We start from the raw sequence: 8522 nt of genomic DNA, 5'->3' as shown, positions 1-8522 counted from the left end.
TTAAAGGGTGAGCTCACGTGGACTCACTCCTGAAATATATTTTGTGCTTAGGGCTCGCAAAAACTCAAACCCATAAATACTTACCTCCACCAGCAGAGTCACTCGTTCTCAGCCCGCAAAAATCTTCCTCCACCGGACTCACTCGCACTCAAGCTCAACAAAATCTTACAACAAAATCTTACTTACTTACTCGGGCTGCACACATGGCCTTTTCTAAGTCTGAGTTGTTCAACACACTGGTGAGGTTGCCGACGTATGCTAACGTGAAACTATATCGCACTATGGAGTGCTGCACAATCATCTGGCGATACCTCGTGGTATCACCAGGTGACGTGAAGTTTCTTCCCTTTTCTTCCTTTTCTTAATTTCCTTTTCCTAAGTTTTCTTCCCTTTTCTTTAAAGCCGTAGAAGAACGTACTAAAACAGTCAATTGTAAGAAGAGGTACAAATATTCTAAGAACCCACGGTTATCTGAGCGACGGCAAAAAAGTATGCGTAAAAAAGATAACCTGTACAGAAAAGTCAAACGACAACCATTTAACACTGCTTTAGCTTCACGCTATGAAAAATATTCGAATATTCTTTCGTGTCTCTTGAAAAATGCCAAGAAAAAATATTATGATGACCAAATATCTAGTGAAAAAAAAAACAATTCTAAAAGACAATGGCAACTCTTGAACGATTTTTTAAATTGATCAATACATAGTTCACCTTTGCAGAAAGTCATATATAAAGGTGTTACTCATGATAACCCTGAAAGTGTTGCTGATGCTTTTAGTACCTATTTTTTCAAAATTTTTAGTGAAAAACATAGCAGTTCTTGCTGTAATCTACAACGTTGTAATCATTCTTTTTTTCTTTTCCCCGTGAGCCCTGATGATGTTTCTACAGCAATCAAAAGTCTCAAAGAAACCAGGCCTGGTATAGATAAAATCTCAGAACGAAACTTAAAACTTGCAGTAGACATTATTTCTGAACCACTTTCTATAATAATGAACCTTGCGTTCAAGCATGGCAGTTTCCCTACTTCTCTAAAAATAGCTAAAGTCCTTCCGATTTTTAAAAAGGGTGACAAGCAATCTATTTTCAACTATCGCCCCATCTGTATTCTTTCTTCCCTGAGCAAAGTCATCGAAGAACTATTAATAACTTGGCTAAACAAGTACTTTAATAAATTTAATATACTGAAGTCCTGTCAATTTGGCTTTCGCGCTGGAAGTTCTACTAACCTTGGTATTCTTTCCCTATCAGACTTCAATAAACACTCCATAGCCGCAGGATTTGTAGTAGGGTCAGTTTTATTAGACTTCACAAAGGCATTCGATACCATTAATCATCTCCTTTTATCCAAGAAACTCAAATCACACGGTATTACAGGTCCATCCCTCAAAATTTTAAACATTTACCTCCTTAACAGAAAGCATGCTGTTTACATATCGGGCTCATTTTCTTCTACTAAAAAAATAAATCAAGGGGTTCCTCAAGGGTCATTACTGGGTCCGTTACTTTTTTTACTTTACATTAATGACCTTCCTGACATTGTACACATGGCTCACTGCGTTTTATATGCTGATGATACTACCATTTTCATTGCTGATAGATGTATTGACAACGTCACTAATAAATTAAATGCTGTACTTTGTAGCGTGTCAAAATGGTGCCACGAAAATTTCTTAATTATTAATCCAAATAAATCTAAGTTTATGGTTTTTAGATCAGCTCAACGCAAGTTAACTTCCTGACCACAGCTCACAGTTGACTCTCATTTGATTAATATCAGCGACAGTGTATCTTTTCTTGGCGTTCACCTCGACACTAACCTTAACTTCGCTCTCCATATTGCTCACGTAAGAAAAACGGCAGCATTCGGCATTCGCGCATTACTCAAAGCTCGCTCATATTTTTCTCATAAAGCACTCCTTTCACTTTATTTCGCATTCATTCATTCTCATATCACTTATGGCATCGCATCATGGGGGAATACTTACCAGTGTTATCTTTAATTCGTACAACGTCTACAAAATCGAGCTATTCGCGCTATTTTTAACTGTTCTCGCGACAGAAGCGCCACTCCCCTTCTTCAATGCATTAAAATCTTAACTGTTAGCTCAGGTTTAATCTAATTATGTTTCCGCATAAACAAATAAGAAATCAACTTTCTGCTAATTTCACTGATCCTAAGATGTTAGTTAACACTAACACAACCAGGTTTGCGGCTAATAATAACTTTTTACTTCCTAAGGTTCATACTAACTATGCTAAATCATCTTCTCTCTTCTGCACCATCACCATATGGAATAATTTGCCCAGTTTGCTAAAATGCAAAGTTTCTTTAATTTCTTTTAAAAACTCATTAAAAGAGTACCTGTTAAATAGCTGATCTATCTTCTTTGTGTTGTTTTATGCTGTATTATTTGTTTTTTTGATTCCATGCCTTTTTGTTTTTATTCTGCTTTGTATATTTTTGTTTCTACGATTCTAACCGCTGCTTGTGCTTTTATTATTTGTAATCATCACGGAGGGTCCCGTTGCAGTCGTGTACTTTGGGACCCTCGTCTGTATATTTTACTCCTTGTAACATCCTTTTATGACATGATAATAAGTTGATTGATTGATTGATTGATTGCAAAAGCGTGTTTGGTACAAATGTCGCTCCTAATTTATTATAAAGCAATATGTAGAATTCAGCTATTGGCGTATTAGACAACAGCCGAATCCCGATGTCCGACAGTTAGCACCTTGCCGCTAGCCCATTGAAATCACTTCAGAAAGGGGCAGCTCTGCACTCCGCTTCTGAAACTAACTGTTTTGTCGTAACTGAACAGCAGTGCTTGCTGTTCACTGAATGTATTTTTTCACAAAGCCAGAGGGGGCAGTTGAAAACCGCTTAAAATTTCTGAGACCTCGTGTCTTTGGTGATAATAATGAGGGACACTTGGCTCTCGAGTGATGGAGATAAATGTTGGATGAATGATTGCTTCAAGACACAACAAAAAAATTTGTTCGGATTGCTTTTTAATCATGCATTCGATTGGCAGCTCTGGTACTGCAGCCTAAGAATCGCCATATGCGAGTGCAGCTTGCAATCTGAGCAGGAGACGCAGTGTACCAAACGAATGCATTAGCGAACTTGGAGCGGCGCTGGCAGCGCCAATGTGCGGGCAGCACGAGAAGCCACTGTGTGAACAAACATTCGGAAGTGACATCGACTAATGACGCCATCTAGCGCTGAGATACCTCGCTCCAGTGACAACTCCGCAAACTTGTAATAATAATAATGATGAGTTTATTTAATAATATTAATGTTATTTGATAATAATGAAGTCTGACCGCCTGGTGTGTTTTCACGTGCATTGACGTTACATATAGTACATGGGCCACCACCATTTCCTCTCCATCGAAATGTGACTGCCACAGCCGGGATCAAAACCATGACTTACGGGTCAACAAGTGAGCACCATAAACGCTACACCATTTCAGTTAACCACTCCTAATCTTAGTGTCTCAAAGTGATTGATTGATTTGTGGGGTTTAACGTCCCAAAACCACTATATGATTATGAGAGACGCCGTAGTGAAGGGCTCCGGAAATTTCGACCACCTGGGGTGCTTTAACGTGAACCCAAATCTGAGTACACGGGCCTACAACATTTTCGCCTCCATCGGAAATGCAGTCGCCACAGCCGGGATTTGATCCCGCGACCTGCGGGTCACTAGCCGAGTACCTTAGTCACTAGACCACCGTGGCGGGGCGTGTCTCAAAGTGGTTTAGATGCCAATATTCAATATTAAGCTGACTCAGGAGTGAGCTTCGAAATGTTGCCAGAAGAGTCGCGAATTGAGTCACGTAAACTGGGGAATTTAAGATTACACTCAGGATAGTACTGCTCATGGGCCAATCGTCTCCAGGTCCCCCTGTAAATGGGCTCCTACATTAGCAATAACATTTCCGTGGAATATTTTTGTGTATACCCAGATTTATCTTCTGAATGGCGCACACCCTTTGAGACTCTAATTTTGTCTGAACCATACGATGACAAACAACCCGCCGTGCAAAAGGAGTGTAAAATGAGACCCTGTTCTGTTAAGCATGTTCACTTTAAAAATATATAGAGTAAAAAGGGTGTCTTTTTGTCCCACAACAATAATCGTCATCAGGCTTGCGTCCGCTTTCTTTCTTGAAAACTCGGCGCTGGCCACTTTCCTATCGAGAATGCAATGTAACCCTGATAATGGGCATGTCAATCATGACCGGAATGTACCGGGCGCGAGGCGATAGCGCAAGGATGGAACGCAATATAGATGACGATTATTGTTGTGGGTCAAAAAGACACCTTTTTACTCGCTCTTTTTTTAGAGTGTTGAATATCGTGGCAGCGCAAGAACAGTTCTCTGCGGGAAAAGGTGTAAAGGTGACATGGAGGATGGTGTATATAAAAAAATTCTCACGTTGCAAACATTTCATTCCACAAAAGCATCGTGGTAGTCCCCGTATGCAATTTTTTTGTTGTTGGTGCCTTTACAAACCCTGAAAGGCAGTACGAAAAAAGAAAGCCTATGGCAACCGCAAAAAAGGTCCTAAAAAACGCCGCCATCCAAAAAAAAAACTATGCTCTTATGCATCGCTTTCATAATTTCTGATGAACGATATGCGTTGATGTTTAATGACTTACCCGTTATCGACGATGCTACCAGATAACGCCGATTCCTGACTTATGGCGTCTATCTGAACTTCAACAACAATATCGGCCAAAGTATTCGATAATCATGATCATGCTGTCAATTTCACGAAGCTTCCCATTCTGCACATAGATTGTTGGACAATGATTGAGTGTTTTTCAATTACCAAGTCACCTTGTCAAGCGCCGCTGTTTGCCCGAAAAACTAGACGAAGATACAGAAAATGCCTGGCCGGCACGGAAGGTGTAGCACAGTCACAGTGAAAGCTAGAAAAGTGGCCTTTCAGAGCGTCTACTAAACACTCATTGGGTAACTGCTGCAAGCACACTTTTTTGATACGCGCTAAGGTATCACTAATAAAATGTTTGGGTAGCAGGCCGCCATTCAGTATTATACTTTTTGTCATTCTTCTGAGAAGCGTTGTATCCGCTAAACGCTTGCGAGGAGTTTTGTGTCAATTGTTCACGCAGTGGCTGACGAAGATGAGGAGTTATGACTGAAGTAGGTATGTGCCATAGGTAATAGTAGAACAAGAACAAGCTTTTGTAATGGGTTGGAACATTGGACGACCCACTCGTGACGCCATTCGCATGGTGCGACGACTAATTGTTCTTTCGCTCTTTTAAAACGCTTTTTAAGTCGTATTAACGCGACTGGTTTCCCGACATCAAACCTGCCTAAGGCAAGTTTGCCAGCAAGTCCCAAGCACCGCCACGGCTCAGCAGTTGAATACTGGGCTGGCACCGAGAGCACCTGGGTTAGAGTTCCACTGTGTCATTGGTACTAGGTTTTTTTTTTCTAATTTCGCGCAATCTGGTTACGGGCACCAGTGGTGAGGGCGGCGGTGGTGGAGGCGGATGACTACGGCGCTGCACGAGACACGAGTTGTGATCTCATATTACCTTTCGCTGTAAAAAATCTCAATTTAATCATTAATCTCAATTATGCATGAAACAAAATAAATGGATGGATGGATGAACTTTATATGGTCATTCGAAACGTAGTTAAGCATGTTGCTGGCCACTCCCACGTCGGAACAGAAACACCAAGTCTCTCTGCAGCGTCGTCGGCCCCGTAGGCTGCCTATAGCTGTTGTTCAAGTCCGGAGCCTGCAATAGCACCCTCTTAGTTACACGGTATTATGACTTCGATAAACTGGTGCAAAGGTGATGGTTGTCATTCAAGTGAATCATTATATTTTAAGGCAAAAGTCTCGGATAATATAAAAGGAACCGTCGGTGTCGGTCTCAACACTAACGATGCAAAAAGCCACACGATCAGGGAGTACACTTTTGTGACGACCTCCCGCTACGTCATCCTGATAGATATTCAAGCGTGAAACTTCAAAACATCATTCATCCTGACGTTCTTTTGACGTCACATTGAAATGACGTCACGGGATCACCTCCTTATTTGTGAAGTCTTCTAATGTCAGCTATTTACGCCAAAAATTAACACATATCATCTTGAAAGAAAGGCCAGATGGCGCACAGTTGTTGGCACGTTGACCGACGTAAACACAATCAGTACGAGTTTCATTGTATGGCCCCTATACCACTTGCAGTAGGGTCGCTTTACTATGTGTTGGAGTTTTTTATCTTCGAAATGTCCCATTACGTTTGCCTGAAGCTGCACAAGTACACTTAACATCGTGGAATCAGTGGTAAGCCATAAAGTACTACTTTTGCAAAAGAAAAACAACAACAAGGAAAGCAACAACTAAGCTTCATTATTTCACACGAGCACATTCCACGGGGTAAACTTCTAGCTTTTGCTGGAGCCTCTGTTCGGTGAATGCGCGCCTGCGACTCATCACTTTATACGAGGCTAGTACCCCCAGCGCTGCATGAAAAGAAGTTCAAAAAGAAAACAGTATCCGGCGTGGTTATCAACACTCTTTCGGTTGTTGTATGGGACTTTTTTTATTTCCACTTACGTAATGACATTGGTCGATACAACCGCGTCGTCAGCACCTTGTACTCCTGTTCACGAGGAAGAGACGAAGCCAGCCTCAAGTTCGCTTTCTTACTTAAGAGAATAAATCCAATGTAAAATATGCTCCTCTCTGCATATTTTTTCCCGTTACGCGGCTAACAGAGGTTCGCAACCTGATAACATTACGCGCTTGCAAAAAGTACGCTCATGCGGTCTGCCACTCAACGCATCTGAAATCTGATTAGACGCTACCGGAGAGGCCCCCGCTGTTCGCAGTCAACGCCCCGAGGCCTGGTTTCGAGTGCTTCGTTAAAGCGGTACTTGCTCCCCTCGTTTGTCGTAGCAAGGCTTATTACCTTTGAAAAGCGTGTTCACATTTTGCTATATTTTGCTAAAGTCATTTCAGAGCTTCCACGCTACTCTTTAGACCACGTTGCAGATGACCTTATATTGCAAGAAAAAGTAAAGTCCAAAAAAGTAGGAATACGAAAGGTTTTGTTATGATGACGCATTGCTTTCTTTCATGGCCAAACTTGGTAATGCGTGTTTCGTCCCCCAAACAACGCGCGCAGTAGCACAACTTCCGGGCGGCAACCGATGCATACAATAAAAGCACGTAACCTGAACACGAACGTCACGTGTGACGTCATATCACCGCCAAAACTTGAATGAAAGAAAAAAAGTGAAATCTCTTGGTACTGCTATTTTGTAGCTAATGCCAATGGTTGACCCGCGTCACTGGAATGACGAGTAACCTAAGTCGCGCCACTTCGAGGGTCTCGATATTTCACCAGAACCATAGTGTACAATCTTAGAAAAAAGGTAGTAGTACTTGCTAACTTCGAATTAGTAATGGTTTGTCACATGTTACAACCTTGGTAGTAAGCGTTGGTAGTAATAGCGAGAGTGGTAACAGTTACTACCTTTGCTCTTACAACCAGCATTCAGTAACTGTTACTACCCTTCCTGTTACCAAGGTACCCATGGGTAGAAAAAAGTAGCAACCTTTACTACTTTGGTAATTTAATTTGGCATAGTACTTCTGCATTGCTAATGTTGGTCAATCAATGTTTCATTACTACAAAACTTCGGGTAATTTTGCGTGGTGTGCCATAAGCGCGATGAATACATAAACCTAAGAAGTTCAGTATGTTTTACGCTATAATATGAAGTAAGCGTGGTGTATATATATCGCCCCAACTTTGTAGATGCAAGTCTGACACAAGTGAGCACCTGTGTTTTAGCATGAAATATAACAAATATAAATCTTAACCACTATATATTATTACTTCAGCACGTGTATTTGCAGACGTAGCGCAAGGCTTTTATTTAGTCTTACATTTTAAAAATCAGATGTCATATCTATATATTATAAAAGGGCCAGACAAAAGCATTATGTAGAATGGCCTAAAAAGGTAACCAACTTATTGACATAGTCTCAGTGCACTTGAATGACGTGCCAAAACAACGATAATATTGGGAGACAAGCCGCAGGGAATTAATTGTGACCATCCACCGGATTAATTGTGACCGCCTTGTTATTTTGATCCACCGGTCTTGTAAATTTGCTGTAATTTGCTAAATGTGTGGTATTTGTCTATTACAAGGCGTGTAGCCCTTGCTTATGGTTCGTTAACTTGTACTTCTCCGTTTCGACAATATCAGAATGACACTTACATATCTCGGTTGCGTACTTTAAACCAAAATCTTTTTTTATCTATGGATATATTCTGCGTCATTTTTTGGTTTAATGATGATACGTCGAAAGAATTCCTCTAATAAATTATTAGAATTAGAATCACACACTGTTTTGGATTAGATAGTCAACAGCCGCGTAGCAAAAATGTAGTAACTGCGCTAGAAATAGTAGCGGCTGTAGTTACTACATCTTTAATTTCAGTTACTAAC

Source organism: Rhipicephalus microplus, chromosome 7 (genome assembly GCF_043290135.1).
Source record: "Rhipicephalus microplus isolate Deutch F79 chromosome 7, USDA_Rmic, whole genome shotgun sequence".
Classification (NCBI taxonomy): Eukaryota; Metazoa; Arthropoda; class Arachnida; order Ixodida; family Ixodidae; genus Rhipicephalus; species Rhipicephalus microplus.
Note: the sequence above shows the minus strand (reverse complement) of the source record.